General features: G+C 39.8%; 1 non-coding gene across 1 annotated transcript in view; it reads left to right on the top strand.

Moving 5' to 3' along the window:
• Window positions 1-14,135, top strand: part of LOC100555588 (myosin-1B) — a 29,592-nt gene extending 15,457 nt beyond the window's left edge. Inside the window, exons 18-40 of the transcript XR_001729938.2 lie at window positions 47-134; window positions 238-355; window positions 1,416-1,539; window positions 1,623-1,759; window positions 1,912-2,167; window positions 3,826-4,068; window positions 4,167-4,343; window positions 4,432-4,577; window positions 4,682-4,772; window positions 4,870-5,259; window positions 6,319-6,445; window positions 7,327-7,445; window positions 7,808-8,004; window positions 8,544-8,727; window positions 8,826-8,991; window positions 9,303-9,427; window positions 10,037-10,345; window positions 10,439-10,642; window positions 11,614-11,739; window positions 11,832-12,002; window positions 12,095-12,199; window positions 12,526-12,621; window positions 13,845-14,135. This is a non-coding gene — a transcript (myosin-1B). The remainder of the gene's footprint in view (window positions 1-46; window positions 135-237; window positions 356-1,415; window positions 1,540-1,622; window positions 1,760-1,911; window positions 2,168-3,825; window positions 4,069-4,166; window positions 4,344-4,431; window positions 4,578-4,681; window positions 4,773-4,869; window positions 5,260-6,318; window positions 6,446-7,326; window positions 7,446-7,807; window positions 8,005-8,543; window positions 8,728-8,825; window positions 8,992-9,302; window positions 9,428-10,036; window positions 10,346-10,438; window positions 10,643-11,613; window positions 11,740-11,831; window positions 12,003-12,094; window positions 12,200-12,525; window positions 12,622-13,844) is intronic.
• The last annotated feature ends 3,094 nt before the right edge of the window (window positions 14,136-17,229 follow it).

Here is a 17,229-nt window from a genome sequence, read left to right as displayed (position 1 = left end):
GCACTTTATTCACATGTTGAAATAACAAATCCTTCTGGTCCCATAGGAGAACTTAAACAAGCTGATGAGCAATCTGAGGAGCACTCATCCTCACTTTGTGCGCTGCCTCATCCCCAATGAAACTAAAACTCCTGGTAATGAAAATTAGTGCACTAAAATCAAAAGAAAAATGTAATATTGCACTGAACCCACTGAATTCTGTCTTGTAATGCTAATTGCACTCTAATATCCTCTAAGGTATCATGGAACATGAGCTCGTATTGCACCAGCTGAGGTGTAATGGAGTACTGGAAGGTATTAGAATTTGCAGAAAGGGATTCCCTAGCAGAATAATCTACGGTGACTTCAAACAAAGGTTAGTAGGCCCTAAAATATTCAATTTTTATGATTCTGAATGTTTTAAAATATATGCACTATTAAACAAGTTTATTCGGATATCAGTTCTACTCAAGGCCAGTTATCGCTATTTCCCAGTAGGTGCATTTAAAATATCTTACATACTTTTTAAAAATACTGTCCATTAAAGGATAAGTGCATGTAGTTAAGTGAGTGAGGATAAGATGGGATCTAACTAATTTAATCATCCAGTACATAATAATATCCCATTATGGATTTTTGTATTGCATCCATTTTTGTAGCAAGCTAAGGCTTCAGGAGAGTCTAGGGACAGCATGAACAGTAAGGTACTGTTACTGATGAATCTACCAACAATCATCTACATTGACCATTTGATGCAATTTGAGGGCAGCTTGACAGCATAGTGTGTGTGTGGGGGGGATATATATGGAATCATCTGCATGCTGCAACCACTTCCTTCTCTGCTAGTTTCACACAGGCCTAAGTGGACAGTGTAATATGTCCATTGTTGGATTTTCAGCTGAATTCGTAGCTGAACACAATGATTTTGATGGTTCACTTGATGGGCAATCAAGAACGATATGCTTTTGTTTGTCTGACCAAGGGTTGAGTGGTTTGTCACTGCCTTCCTCTGAGAGTGCGACTTGCCCAAGTTCAGCTGATGGCTTTCATGACTGAATGGGGAGTCAAACCTTGATCTGCCAGAGTCAACAAACAAAATATTTAGGAAGAGTTCCCTGGACATGTAGTAGTATAGCTAAATTCATCAGCATCATCATCAAATGTGATAATAATAACCATGAGGGTCATTTGAACTTGAACATGTCCATTTGTATTTTAGAATGTTTTTATGAATGTTGGTATAAGTTAATAATTTTTAATCTGATTTATAGTGTATTGTATAAGTTTTATATGTGTGTTTATTGTAAGCCGCCCTGAGTCCCCTCTCGGGTGAGAAGGGCGGGATATAAATGTTGTAATAAATAAATAAATAAATAAATTTGTTCCATTTGATAGTATGCTTTAATGAAGTAAAAACTGTGGGCTTCTCTAAACAGATACAGAATATTAAATGCAAGTGCCATCCCAGAAGGACAATTTATTGACAGCAAGAAGGCTTCTGAGAAACTTCTTGGGTCCATTGATATTGATCACGCCCAGTATAAATTTGGCCACACTAAGGTAAAATTACTCTCTATCAACATAATGTAACATTTGGATTTGTTGAATGAGTCAGTACTTTATAACATTTCATTTTTTTACAGGTGTTCTTTAAAGCTGGGCTCCTGGGTACTCTAGAGGAGATGAGAGATGACAAACTGGCTCAATTGATTACACGCACACAAGCAGTGTGTCGTGGCTATGTGATGAGACTGGAGTTCAAGAAAATGAATGAAAGGAGGTAGGGTGTTGCCTTATTGAGTCCTTAGATTCTACATAGCAGTAACCAAGAACTGAGCTAATAGATTAATGAACTGTAAATACCAAACCTTAGTTTCAATGTCTCGGTTAATTCTGGAATTAGTCTCAATATTTATTTTCTCTTTCCTACAGAGAGTCCATCTATTCTATTCAATACAATATCCGCTCATTCATGAATGTCAAACACTGGCCATGGATGAAGCTGTACTTCAAGATAAAGCCTCTGTTGAAGAGTGCTGAGTCTGAGAAGGAGATGGCCAACATGAAAGAAGAGTTTGAGAAAACAAAAGAAGACCTTGCAAAATCAGAGGCCAAACGGAAGGAACTTGAAGAAAAAATGGTGTCCCTGATGCAAGAGAAGAATGACTTGCAGCTCCAAGTCCAGTCTGTAAGCATTTTGTGATGCTGTCTTCCTGTTCATTTGGGATCTGATCAATAAGGATACTGCATAGCTAAATATAAGCTTCACTGAAAATAATGCTCCATTTTCAAAACTGATCATTTCCAGGTCAGTGGGGTGGTTAATCCACTTTGGGTTTTTGTTTGACCTGAAAAGGTGCTATCTAAGGTTTCGGTTCAATACTTTGTATAGCTCCTATTAAATATGGACTAAAACCTGGAATGGATTAATTGCCCCATTCAAATGATAACCATCAGCTGCCAGTGACTGGGACTCACAATAAAGCACAAGGTAGTGGACAAAAGGGAAGAAGTAACATCAAAATGCCCTATCCCTTCTTTTTCTATTTTTACTCTGGTATTTTTGTTTTTTCTGTTCTGAACTTCTTCCTTTTGTTCTCTCTCTCCATTCTCACCTCAAGCCATTCTTCCTCTTTTGTTTAAATTTACCATATCCAGCATCCCATCATGTATCTTCCTTTTTCTGCTTCACCACCCCCCTTCCCTTTCTTGGATAAAAGTGTCCAGATTAGGTCATGGGTTCCTTCATTAAAATAATTCAACTTCTATCATTTCATAATGACACAGCCTTTGAAGGGAGGAGTTCTGCTCCTGGAACCTGCAGCAGAGCATAATTTCAGCATTGAAGTTGCTAGTTCCTACGAAAGTAAGCCAATCAAGAATTTTTTTTTCATGTTAGGAGCAACCAGAGTTGCTTCTGGAGTGAGAGAATTGGCCGTCTGCAAGGACGTTGCCCAGGGGACGCCTGGACGTTTTGATGTTTTTACCATCCTTGTGGGAGGCTTCTCTCATATCCCCGCATGGAGCTGGAGCTGGAGCTGAAAGAGGGAGCTCATCTGCGCTCTCCCCGGGTGGGATTCGAACCTGGCAGCCTTCAGGTCAGCAACCCAACCTTCAAGTCATGAGGCTTTTATCCCCTAGGCCACTGGAGGCTCCTTGTTAGAACATAAGAACTCTGGAAGGTTCTATAACTGTATCTGTCTTCCTCCTGTTTTCAGTAAATTTCTTGGGAGACTTGGGCTTGCAGAAAAAGGTGATGGCAGCAGTAGGGGACCAAAATGGTAAAAGGTCTGGAAACCAAGATCTCTGAGGAGCAGCTTAGGGAGCTGGGTATGTTTAGTCTGGAGAAGATACAAGGTGACATGATAGCCATATTTAAATATTTGAAAGGATGTCATAATGAGGAGGGGGAAAGCTTGTTTACTGCTGTGTCAGAACAATGGATTCAATTTACTTCCTGACACTAAGAGCTGTTCAATACTGGAATACAGTGCCACAGAGCATGGTGGAATCTACTTCTCTGGGGTTTTTATACAGAGGATGGGTGGTGATTTGTCAGGAGTGCTTTGATTGTGTATTGCTGTATTGCATTATGTGTTCTGCCTAGACAACTCTTGTGGTCTCTTCCATCTCTATGTGAGTGCTTATTTGATATAAAGGCAGAGTCTGAGTATCTTTCTTCAGGAGTCTATTATCACCTATGCTGTAATCTCTGCTTCTAAGTATAACTCTTTTCCATGAGAGTATAGAAATGCAATTTAAATGACACCAAGAGCTTCATTCTTTAGTTAATGAAGATAAAGAATCAGGGCAAACAGATATATTTTCAATGTTATCTGTTAATAGGAAGCTGATGGCTTGGCAGATGCAGAAGAGAGATGCGATCAGTTGATTAAAACCAAAATTCAGCTGGAAGCTAAAATTAAGGAGTTGACTGAAAGAGCAGAAGATGAAGAGGAAATGAATGCTGAGTTGACAGCTAAAAAGAGGAAACTAGAAGATGAATGCTCAGAGCTGAAGAAAGACATTGATGATCTTGAGCTAACATTGGCTAAAGTTGAAAAGGAAAAACATGCCACAGAAAACAAGGTACTAAATCAAATCAACTGGCCAAACAGTCAAAATGTTGTATTGACATTGCATGGTGTGATGATATCTCACCATGACCTTTCTTTTACTTATAAAAGGTGAAAAATCTCACTGAGGAAATGGCAGTCTTGGATGAAAACATTGCCAAACTGACCAAGGAGAAGAAAGCCCTTCAAGAGGCCCACCAACAGACCCTGGATGACCTACAGGCAGAGGAGGACAAAGTGAATACTCTGACCAAAGCCAAGACCAAGCTGGAGCAGCAAGTGGATGATGTAAGAACAAGGAGAACATGGAGAAGCGGAACTCTGAGGTGAAAGTAGTGTTGTCATGACAGGGTCTTAATGAACTCTTTCTCTTCAGCTTGAGGGGTCCCTGGAGCAAGAGAAGAAACTTCGTATGGACCTTGAAAGAGCCAAGAGGAAGCTTGAAGGAGATCTGAAACTGGCCCAGGAATCCACAATGGACTTGGAAAATGATAAGCAGCAGCTGGATGAGAAGCTTAAGAAGTAAGTAAGGTCTTCTCTAGAAGATAAATTAAGAATTATTTTTGGCACACATTGTTCTTAACCCTTATTATGGAATTTATTATTTAATATTTTGTTATTAAAAGGAAAGACTTTGAAATCAGCCAGCTCCAAAGCAAAATTGAAGATGAACAGGCCCTGGGCTCCCAGCTTCAGAAGAAGATCAAAGAGTTACAGGCAAGTTAATCTAACTTTGACTCTCTTTGGCCAGGACAATTAATTTTCCTGGAACATGTTGTTGAGTATCTGTGGTTGTTGCTACTTTTTCCTCTAGGCCCGTATTGAAGAACTGGAGGAAGAGATTGAGGCTGAGCGGGCATCTCGGGCCAAAGCAGAGAAGCAACGGGCTGACCTCTCCAGGGAACTTGAAGAGATCAGTGAGCGTCTGGAGGAAGCTGGTGGGGCAACAGCAGCCCAAATTGAGATGAACAAGAAACGTGAAGCAGAATTCCAGAAAATCCGCCGGGACCTTGAAGAGGCCACCCTGCAACATGAAGCTACTTCCGCTGCCCTCCGCAAGAAGCATGCAGACAGTACAGCTGAACTTGGGGAGCAAATTGATAACCTACAACGTGTCAAACAGAAGCTGGAGAAGGAAAAGAGTGAACTGAAGATGGAGATTGATGACCTTGCTAGCAACATGGAAACTGTGTCAAAAGCAAAGGTAAAAATATAATGGGAGAAAATGTAAAACTGTTTGATGTGATGTTAAGTAACAGGAATATACAAGAAATCAGTCCATGTGATTTTTATTGTATATTTAATTGCTGCTTTGATTGATAGTGCCTTTTCTTATGAATGCACTCTATTTCCAGTCCATATTTCTCTTATGTGTCCATTCCATTTTTTCACCAAACTGCATTTTTGGAAAAATTAAGTAGAATTCTTAATTTAATTGTTTCCACCAAAATTTTATATCTTACCTGCCTGTTCTCATAGCTCCCGGTAGGTTATGACATAGTTAAAAACACATAATCATCATAAACATGAAAAAAATTTTACATATTAAAATGTATTTTTTTCAAATACACATATTAAACTACACAGAATAAAGGTTAAAATATAGTGAATACAAGGCGCAAATGTAAAATTAATGATTAAAACTAGCTGGGTAGGCCTACTGTAAGAGATAGGTCTTCAGCTGTGTTTAAAATTACAACAGGTCATTCCACAGTCTTGGGGCGGCCGATGAAAAGGTCCTCTGGGTGATGGTCGCCACTCGGGTTCTGGCATGCTGTAGTCGTCATCCCCCAGAGGATCTAAGTGTTTGGGACAGACAGTATATATTTTGTAATATTTATTTATATTTATGTTATACTTAAAACATCTATTTTACTTTGCTTTTTTGAACTGAGAATTGTATTATAATTTTTAGAAAATCGGAAAAAATTTAGGAGCTATTTTTCAGCCACAAAAAGGGAAATCATAAAATGTGATCTAGAAAATATGAGTTAGATGAGTTTACTTTTTTTTTTAAAATCGCAGAATATTTACTATTATAGCACAGTTTCCACATTCAAGTTCTTTGCAAAGTCAGTTATTGCCACAGCAGGTATGGATTTGTTTTCAACATATGTGTAGATTTTTGTTTTTAGTGCAACTAAATGTGTTTGCCATACATCTGAATTTATATATTATTGTTTTTAAATAGCTGCATATTTTCTTGATTTTTACGACAAATCGTTTGAAGACTATTTCATTGGTTTTTTAATGCCCATTTTAGTCAGCTCTTGAGAAATTATCCCGCTCCTTGGAAGATCAACTCAGTGAGGTCAAAGCAAAAGAGGAAGAACACCAACGGACAATTAATGACTTAAGTGCTCAAAGAGCTCGTCTGCAGACAGAAACAGGTTTGTACAGCAAAAGCATTCTTGATCCACTTGAGATATGTGAAAGGCAAAAGAGGATATTATAAATAATCTTAAAGAATATTAGTATTATTATGGTAAAACCTGACGGTAATACAGCAGAAGCAATGCTGATATTTGCAGCATTGTTATCCGCCTCTCCTCATGGCTCAAGGTGGGATAACATAGTTAAAACATACAGAGAAAACACAATTCTCTCCATATATGTGTGTGTGTTCACATAAAATGTAAAGTCAAAATTCATAGTTTAAAATTGACTGGGTAGACCTGCCAGAACATATAGATATTTAATTGTGATTTAAATTTTGGCAGCCAATTTAGCTAATGAAGATCTTCCAGCAGGTCATACTACAGTCTAGGGATGGGCAAGGACCTTTGGTTGTCCATTGCCAGTCAGGTTCTGGCTGGTCAAAGCAAATGTCCTCCAGAGGACTTCAATGTCCTAAGAGGTGGATTATACAGGATAAGGCATTCCTGTTGGTAACCTGGACCCAAACCATGTAAGGCTTTAAAGGTCAGAACCCAATGTTTTGTACTTTGCCTGGAAACTAATAAGTGATAAAAAACCATTACAGTTTTGAAGTCTACAGAATAATACCCTTAATAAAACAGTCATTTTGAATTGCATTTTGAGAATTTTTTGCCACTCTTCTATTTTTCAGTCTATTTCAAACCATTTTTCAAAGAAACTAAAGGCTATTTTAAAAGTAATGAAAACTGTTACTAAGCTATTTAGGACAATCAATGGGCTAGAAATAATGCCTTGCTTTTTATATTACTTTTAAACAGTCCATGTGGTCCATCTTCAACTTCCTTCTACCATTTTAGTTTATGGTGTTGACCTTCCTCTATTCTGTTCTTAGGTGAATTGGCCCGCCAAGTAGAAGAAAAAGATTCTTTGATTTCCCAGCTCTCACGAAGCAAACAAGGTTTCACCCAACAGATTGAAGAATTAAAGAGACAGCTAGAAGAAGAAATAAAGGTGCACAGTAATTTATAATTATGGTTTTCCATATTGCTTGTCTGTAAGAACTTCTTGTAAAATACAGCTAACAAGAAAGAGTCTGCTAAGAACAAGAAAAATACTGTAACTGTTAGTAGATTTTGGTAGAAGGGAAAATTTGGATTGTAATCTAAAGCATATTGACTAGAGAGTAGTCCTGTTGAAAACATGCAGGAGGTTTCACAGCTACACATGTAGTGTCTAAAATAAGGACTTTAGAATCAGGGAGGGTACAAACAAGAATATGATGAAGACATGGAAAGGGACTGCAACAAATGGGAAGTTTTGAACTTGACAGAAAGATTTCAGCACATAATTTAACTTTTTCCTAACTTTTCCAGGCTAAAAATGCATTGGCCCATGGCTTGCAATCTGCTCGCCATGACTGTGACTTGCTCCGAGAACAATTTGAAGAGGAGCAAGAAGCCAAGGCTGAGCTCCAACGTGCCATGTCCAAGGCAAACAGTGAAGTCGCCCAATGGAGGACCAAATATGAGACTGATGCCATTCAGCGCACTGAGGAACTCGAGGAAGCCAAGTATGTGACTCAAGCTGGACTTATTAAAATATTTTAACTAGATAGATCCACCAGGTGGACATATGGGGTTGCAAAAATAGCAGGGAATCAGCTTCTGGAGATGGATCCATGGACTGCTAAAAAGACAGATCAATGATCCAAGAGCAAATCAAGCTTGAATCTGCCTAGAAGCCGAGATGACTAAATCATTGTGCTTTGCCCATATTACCAGAAAAAAATGGCTCACTAGAAAAGACAATAATGCTTGGTAAGGTAGAAGGCAGAAAGAAAGAAGGAAGATTGCATTTCAAATAGACCTCAACTCATGGTGACTTCATGAATGAGAAACCTCCAAGTCACTGAGTCTACTAGACCTGAGTAGGTTTGTTTCGTGATGGAGTGACGTGGAAGACTCTCATTTGTAAAGTTGCTATAGGTTGAAGTTGACAGCAGATATCAACAACCATACTTAATTATTTGCCATGCTCATGGTAAATAATCTTTCTTCCTTTAGGTTTAAAAAACTATTTACCACCTATATATTTTTATGTTCCAATTAGGAAAAAACTTGCTCAGCGTCTGCAAGATGCTGAGGAACATGTAGAAGCTGTCAATTCCAAGTGTGCGTCTCTTGAGAAGACAAAACAAAGGCTGCAGAATGAAGTGGAGGACCTAATGATTGATGTGGAGAGGTCCAATTCAGCCTGTGCAGCTTTAGATAAGAAACAGAAGAACTTTGATAAGGTATTTTTTGGCAAAAACAGCAACAACAAAAACAATCATTAGGGTCTTTTTGTGTTAAGGCCTCATGTCTGGTAAATTAATTGCTTGGTATTTTACAGATCTTGGCAGAATGGAAACAGAAATTTGAGGAAGCTCAGTCTGAATTAGAAGCTTCTCAGAAGGAGTCTCGCTCTCTCAGCACAGAGCTCTTTAAGATGAAGAATTCTTATGAGGAATCCTTGGATCACCTGGAAACTCTGAAGCGGGAGAATAAGAATCTCCAGCGTAAGTCTCCAGTTTACTCTTTTAAAAAACTTACTCTTTAAAGAACGATAAGCACAGTAGTGAAAAGCTAAGAACATGATAAACTGTAAGCATGTCTTGCTTCCAAAGGAAAAGTCCAAATATATAACCTTATACACTCCTTCTCTCCAGTTCTGGTACAGACACCAATATGTTATTAGTACTGAGTGAAATACTAATAGTTCAATCTTGATGGATGACTTAAGAAGAGCCAAAAATGTTCCCCTCTTCTCAGCTCACTTTTGTTTATCCTCACCCATGTAAATCTATTTTTTCTTTATTCTATTTAACAGAGGAGATATCTGACCTCACAGAACAGATTGCTGAGGGAGGAAAGGCTATCCATGAATTGGAAAAAGTGAAGAAGCAGATTGAACAGGAGAAATCAGAACTCCAGGCATCTCTAGAAGAAGCTGAGGTATACTTATTATTCTTAAGAGGAAACGGGATATGATCCTTAAATTGTGCTGTGCTCTCTCTCTCTCTCTCTATATATATATATATAATGAAAGAACATTCTAAAAGTTAAAGGATTAGAAACAGAATATAGTAGACAGCTAGAGCAAAAATAAAAACTAACTGATATTAATTATACTCTAAGGTTTTTAGAGCTTGTGTGATGTAGATTTGAGTATTGGACTAAGATTCTGGAGAGTAGGGTTTGAATCACTGCTTGACCATAGAAACCCACTGGGTGACTTCCTTTGAAACTGCCTCTCTGCTGTCCCTCGGGCAGCAGACTGAAATCTCTCTATTCAGGCAGGTTTTTAAAGACAAACATTTTTAAGACTGAGCCAGGGGGTGCTCTGTAGTGTTGTATGCATTTTAATAGGCTTTTAATGGTTTTAGCTAATTTTAATAGGTCCATGTTTAATTCTATTTTAGTGTTTATATGGTATAGGTTTTAAATTGTACATTGTATTGCTTTTAGCACTATTAGCTGATGAAAGTGGGGTATTATTAGAAGCATTAGTAATAATGGAGAAGAAAGTTATATTTATGAGTGTTATTAATTCATTTTCCAAAGGCTTCTCTGGAACATGAGGAAGGCAAAATCCTCCGCATCCAACTGGAGCTCAACCAGGTGAAGGCTGATATTGACAGAAGAATTGCAGAGAAGGATGAAGAAATTGATCAGCTGAAGAGGAATCACTTGAGAGTAGTGGAGTCCATGCAGAGCACACTGGATGCTGAAGTCAGGAGCAGAAATGATGCCCTAAGGGTTAAGAAGAAGATGGAGGGAGATCTGAATGAAATGGAAATTCAGCTGAGCCATGCCAACCGCCAAGCTGCTGAGGCTATAAAGAATCTCAGAAATACACAAGGGCAGCTCAAGGTATGGAGAAAACCATTTCCAGCAACTGTTGGAAGAACACTGAAATTATAACGATGCCCATGACTTTGTGTCTCATGACAATTTGTCTTACAGGATACACAATTACATTTGGATGATGCTGTGAGAAGCCAAGAAGACCTGAAAGAGCAGGTGGCCATGGTTGAGCGCAGAGCTAACCTGATGCAGGCAGAGATTGAGGAGCTTCGGGCAGCTCTGGAACAGACAGAGAGGGGCAGGAAAGTGGCTGAACAGGAGCTTCTGGATGCAAGTGAGCGTGTGCAACTCCTCCACACACAGGTATGTCTAAACACTGTGACCACATCTACGCTGACCATTTAATGTAATTCAATACTAGCTTCAAACTGCAGTAGCCAGACAACACAGGCCCTCATCACATTAAGGTCGCAATCCGTGGGACAGCAGGGGGGGGGGGGAATCACCATGCAGCATGGTGAATCCATAGGGCAATGGGGGGGGGGGGCAGCTTCCCTCTGTTGTTGTCTATGGAACATGGGAAGCCTCCTGTGTTCTGAGGGAAGTGTCATGGAGCCCTGCTGTTGCATGACCTCGTATGATGGTGTCTGGTGGGCTCAGAAGAGGGAGCATTCTGGCAACATGCTAGGATGGCCATTTCTCCTCATGTGATGAGATCAAAAGTCCCACGAAAGGGCATGAAAGACAATTCTTAATGTGCACCAGTGCTCCATGGTTTGTGTATTTATCATCCCAGCTTCATATGTAATCATCTGCACAGTGAAACTACTTTTTCAATATCAGTTTGAAACTTCATTAAATGATCAGTGTAGATTGGGCCTAAGACAGTATGCAAATTGTTCAAAAAGGCGAAAGCTTAGCTTGATGAATATGTCTTTCTCTCTCTTATGCTCATAATGGTTGAGGAAACCAAATCTATAATGTAGTGATTTTTAAGCCCTTGATGAAACTCTTTGGAGATTATGATCAATAACAAATTCCACAGTGTGTAAACTATATGGTTTTTGTCTCCTTTAAAACTTTGATGGGTATTTGGAAATAAGGCAAGACAAGGAACACAGGAAAATGTTTAAGAGAGTACTTCTTCATTTAACTGTTCAAAATCAACATCTGAGATGGTAGTTTTCTACACTCTAATGAAATGAGTCTTGATGTTCAACTTTTACTTTTTCATGTAAAGCAAAAGACCACAAATTCCGCACACACACATACCTAGGACACTAGCTTGATCAGCACTTTGTGACCACCAACAATCTTCTATGTTTTTTACACAGAACACCAGCTTGATTAACACCAAGAAGAAGCTGGAAACAGATATTTCCCAGATCCAGAGTGAAGTGGAAGAGACTGTTCAGGAAGCCCGCAATGCAGAAGACAAAGCCAAGAAAGCCATCACTGATGTGAGTTGGACAGACTTTCTTTAGAAATTATAATTCTGTTTACAGCCAACATGTGTAGCTTCCTGACTTGGAATATTTTATTCCATTAATAGGCAGCCATGATGGCTGAGGAACTCAAGAAGGAGCAAGACACCAGTGCCCATCTGGAGAGGATGAAGAAGAACCTGGAGCAGACTGTGAAGGATCTCCAGCACCGCCTGGATGAGGCAGAACAGCTGGCAATGAAGGGTGGCAAGAAGCAGCTGCAGAAACTAGAGCACAGAGTCAGTATCTCTTCTACCTCTGCAGTCTTTCTTTATCCATTTTGAGTTAGAAGAGATTTGTCTGAGTGCTAATGTTGAGCTTATTCCCTCAGGTGCGGGAGCTGGAAGCTGAAGTAGAGAATGAGCAGAAGCGCAGTACTGATGCTATCAAGGGTGTACGCAAATATGAGAGGCGTGTAAAGGAACTGACCTACCAGGTAAGAGTGAAAAACATTTGCTTACAATTAAACTAAAAAACAACCAAATCTCATGCTATCATTCTGCAAGGACATCATCATTATGATTCTATGATAATACAAATCATAGCTAACAAACTAATGAAAGTTGTATTGTCCCTCTCCAAAATACTAATGGTTATCCATTTCCTGAAATTACTCTTTAAATCTTTTCTATGGATGCTCTTTGCCTCAATATGTTATATGTGTTTCTACTGTTTTGCCTTTATTGATGAAAGTCAAACTGAAGAAAAGCTGTAAAATTACAGATAATGACTTTCTTCCCTCATTGTCCTAAATTTATTTAGTCTGAGGAAGATCGGAAGAATGTTCTGAGGCTTCAGGATCTGGTGGACAAACTGCAAATGAAAGTGAAAGCATACAAGAGGCAATCTGAGGAATCTGTAAGTAACGTGCTTAAAATAAAACAGTTCTTTTTGTTTCACAGAAGATAATATGAAGTTACTATGAACCTCTTCACATGGGGCATTTTTGTCCCATTTTGCCGTTTTTAATTGTGTGCCATCACATGATGCAGGGCAGGCCTTGCCCACATTCCTCCCAAAGTGGAGAAGTGCCAAAAGCTGCTTTCTCTTCCACTAGGGGGAGGAAAGTGTAGTTTGGGTAGTTCCAACAGAGCTACCTGCACTTTCCTCCCCTTTTTGCCGTGTGATGGCAGAAAGGATGATGGAGCAATGCACATTGCCACCCTTTCTGCTATCGGATGAGAGGAGGGAAAGGGGATCAAAGCACCCTCTCCTGTCCTTTCCATGTGATGAGGGAAGGAGGGAGGGCACACAGGATGCCATGAGCCACCCACGTGGCTTCCTGTTTGTCAGCAATTGCCAGTGCAATGGCATGATCCAAAAGGGCAATTTGAAGAGGTTGAGGATGGGCAAATACATGACTCGGAATAGTGTAGTCAACTGCAGGAAAGGAGATTCCACCTAAACTTTAGAAAGAATAGTAAAAGCTGTTCAACAGTGGAATATACTGCTCAGAGAGTGGTGGAGTCTTCTCCATAGCAGGAGGTTGGACTAGATGGTCCTTGTGGTCTTTTCTATGTTTCTATGAGTCTATGCTTAGGTGATACTACAGATGAGGGCAGAGAGAAACAAAGTTTGAAATGGAAGTAGTGTAAGGAAACCAGTAACATAGCATGACAGGATGTAGAGTAATACCAGGAATAATTTTTAGAGATGTAAAATGGGATTGACATTTCCATAGGAGACAGGAGTGTTGCTAAATATCTTTCAGATTTCTTTGGTGAGTCTGTTTCACAGGCCTTATCAACCGATGAAAGATTATTATTCGCATGTTTTTCTTCCATCATAATGACAGACTGGTAGAAAAAGCTTTATGTGTAGAATGAGAGAGGGTTATAAGCAAGTTCCTAATGTATTTCCCCTTCTTCCATTTTAATCATTGTATAAAATATCAACACATAATAAAGGTGCTTTCTCTGAATTTCTCCAGAAAGATACTTTACCGACTCTGGAAACCTACTTCGGCCCTGAGATTTTCAAAAGAGACTGTTCTCTCACTTAATAGATATGCTTTTGCATCAAATAAAGCAAAAGTAGAAATTTCTGTACTGTGGTGCTCACAACTCTGTTTCTGTTCTCAGGAGGAGCAATCCAACGTCAACCTCTCCAAGTTCCGCAAGATTCAGCATGAGCTGGAAGAGGCCGAAGAGAGGGCTGACATTGCAGAGTCCCAGGTCAACAAATTGCGGGTGAAGACCCGTGATGCTGGGAAGCAAGTCAAAAGTGAAGAATAAGCTTGCTGAGATACTTCAAGGTGACTGAAGGGATGCGCAAAATGTGAAGCTCTTCATCACTTTGATTTGTAGTTGTTCATTTCTCAATGTGTAGGTCCTAGGAAATAAAGATGGTAGAAGCCTTTGCAAACATTAAAATGTGTAACCTTTATGTGAACTCTGCCATACCTCATGCTATCTCCAGCTCTTCCTCGTCTTGTTGCTATCTGGTCTCCAAACCACTGAGTAAGACTGGAACTGTAATCTTGCATCATTTGTCTGGGAATACATTTAAGTGAACTCAGCTGGGTTCACTTCTGAGTGCGTTCACCATGTATAGCTTAGATTTGCAGTCACTTATGAATGTAATAGTTGCTATTCGTAGGTGAATATGCTTCAGCTTTATGAAATGTATAGCAAGGTTTTAGATCAGTGCTTTTCAACCTGTGGGTCCCCAAGTGTTTTGGCCTACAACTCCAGTTTACCAGCTGTTAGGATTTCTAGGAGTTGAAGGTCAAAACATCTGGGAACCCACAAGCTGAGAACCACTGCTCTAAAAACAACAACACTTTATTTATTTCTGCGAGAGATACTTGGTTTATCATTTCTTGACATCAGCAAAGGCTTAAGCAATGCAGGGGTGAACCCAGCAATTATACAGGATTATAGATATCCACAGGGATGAGGTTGTGCTCCTAGTCAATCGTAAGACAGATCTGGGAGTCAGCTTGTGTTAGATGGGGTCACAATTCCCCTGAAAAAGTAGGTTTGCAGTTTGGGGGTACTCCTGGACATGAAGGCCCAAGTATCAGCAGTGAACAGGAGTGTCTTTGCACAGTTAAAACCAGTGCACTAACTGCACCCATTCTTGGAAAAGTTGGACCTAGCCGTGGTGGTACATGCCTTGGTCACATCCTGGTTGGACTACTGTAACGTGCTCTACGTCAGAAACTTCAGTTGGTTCAAAGAGCAACTGCCAGTCTGCTAACTGGGGCTGGCTACAGGGAACATACAACACTGGTTACAGCATCTCCACTTGCTGCCACAAAATGCTGGTTTTGACCTACAAAGCCCTATACCACTCTGGTCCAGGTTATTTCAAGGACCATTATCTCTTTTTATGAACCTGGTAGACATCTACGATCTACTGGGGAGGACCTTCTCTCTGTGCACCTCAAGTGCATTTGATGAGAACATGGGAGAGGACTTTTCGGTGGCTGCCCAGACTGTGAACTCCCTCCCAAGAGAGACCAGGATGGCCCCACCCTGCTGACCTTCCACAGGCAGGACAAGACCTTCCTTTGCTAGGGTTTTTTTTTTTTATCGTGTCAGAAGCATCGCTTCTGGTGTGAGAGAATTGGCCATCTACAGAGATGGTGCCCAGGTGACACTGAGATGTGTTGCTAGGAGGCTTCTCTCATGTCCCCACAAGCTAGAGCTGACCAACAGGAGCTCACCCCATCTCACGGATTCGAACCAACAACCCAACCTTCAGGTCAGCAGCTCAGCTGGCACAAGGGTTTAACCCATTGCTCTGTGACCTAGTCTATGCATCAGCAGAAAGCAAGCTTGTCCCTTCCTCAATATGAAAACAAACTTGTCCCAAATATTTAAATATTTAAAATATTTGAATATGTGATGGTCAGGAATTCAGACATGGTGGTGGTGCCATGGAGGCAGTGACAGCCCAGTAGAGTCGATGCAGCCCTAGACCATCCATGCCACAACCTCAGATTAAACTCTGAAGGCAGATTTACACCAGATTAAACTACCCAAGGTAAACACACTTTCTGAAGGGTTAAAATTATGGCTCAGATGAGAAAGATGTGAACAGTGACATTGTATTAATCGTACTCTCAACCGATAAGAATGACATATTACACATTTCACAAAGATTAATAGTACAAAATACAAAAAGTATGAAAAGAAAGGAACTATGAGTCCTAAATGGCTATTTGGAATTAAACAGTAAATTATTTCAAAATAAAATACAAAGAACTATTAAAATTTAGAATCAAGCACTAAAGAATAATCACTAGGGCTCCTTCTACACTGCCATATAATCCAGTTTATCAAAGCAGACAACCCACATTATCTGCTTTGAACTGGATTATATGAGTCTACATTAATAATAATAATAATAATAATAATAATAATAATAAGTTCAGCTGTACTGTCTGCATGCTTCTTGCAGGGATCGAAACTGGAAAAACGTAACAGCGAGCTCACCTATTAGAAGCTCTGCTTCACAAATTGTAGGATGCAGTTACGATTTTGCCATTATCAAAAATCAAGTATTCAATATGTTATGCTAGCACAATATATTAGCATATTATTTTTATTTCATTGTGATATTACAGATTAATTGGTTGTTATGGAATGGGAACAAATAAAATATACGTGTGCAAACAGATCGAAACTCTTTAGTCTCCCATGTTCCTATACAGACGCATCTATTATAGAATCATAGAATCAGACAGTTGGAAGAGACCAAGTGGGCCATCTAGTCCTACCCCCTGCCATGCAGGAAAGGCACAAAGTACTCCAGAAAGATGTCCATCCAGCCTCTGTTTAAAAGCTTCCAAGGAAGGAGCCACCCCCACACTCTGAAGCAGAGAGTTCCACTGCTGAAAAGCTCTTATGGTCAGGATGTTCTTCCTAATGTTCAAGTGGAATCTCCTTTCCTGTAATTTGAACCCATTGCTCCAAGTCCTAGTTTCCAGGGCAACAGAAAATAAGCCTGCTCCCTCTTCCTTATGACACCCATTCACATATTTATACATGGCATGTCTCCTCTCAATCTTCTCTTCTGTAGGCTAAACATAGTCAGTTTTTTAAGATGCTCCTCACACAGCATGATCTCCAGACCTTTGATCATTTTAGTTGCCCTCCTCTGGACACTTCCAGCTTGTCAATATCTCTTTTGAACTGTGGTATCCAAAACTGGACACAGTATTCCAGGTGAGGTCTAACCAACGCAGAATACAAAGGCACTATGACTTCCCTCAATCTAGACACTATACTCCTTTTGATGCAGCTCAAAATCCCATTGATTTTTTTAGCTGCTGCATCACACTGTTGGCTCATGTTCAACTTGTTGTCCACAAAGACTCCAAGATCTTTCTTACATGGACTGTTGTCGAGCCAGGCATCACCCATTCTGTGTCTTCGAATTTTATTTTTCCTGCTTAAGTGTAGTATCTTACATTTGTTCTTGTTGAAATTCATGCTGTTGTCTTTGGCCCAACTCTCT

The sequence above is a fragment of the Anolis carolinensis genome, chromosome 2, assembly GCF_035594765.1.
Source record: "Anolis carolinensis isolate JA03-04 chromosome 2, rAnoCar3.1.pri, whole genome shotgun sequence".
NCBI classification, from domain to species: Eukaryota; Metazoa; Chordata; class Lepidosauria; order Squamata; family Dactyloidae; genus Anolis; species Anolis carolinensis.
This window is presented reverse-complemented; position numbering and strand designations above follow the sequence as displayed.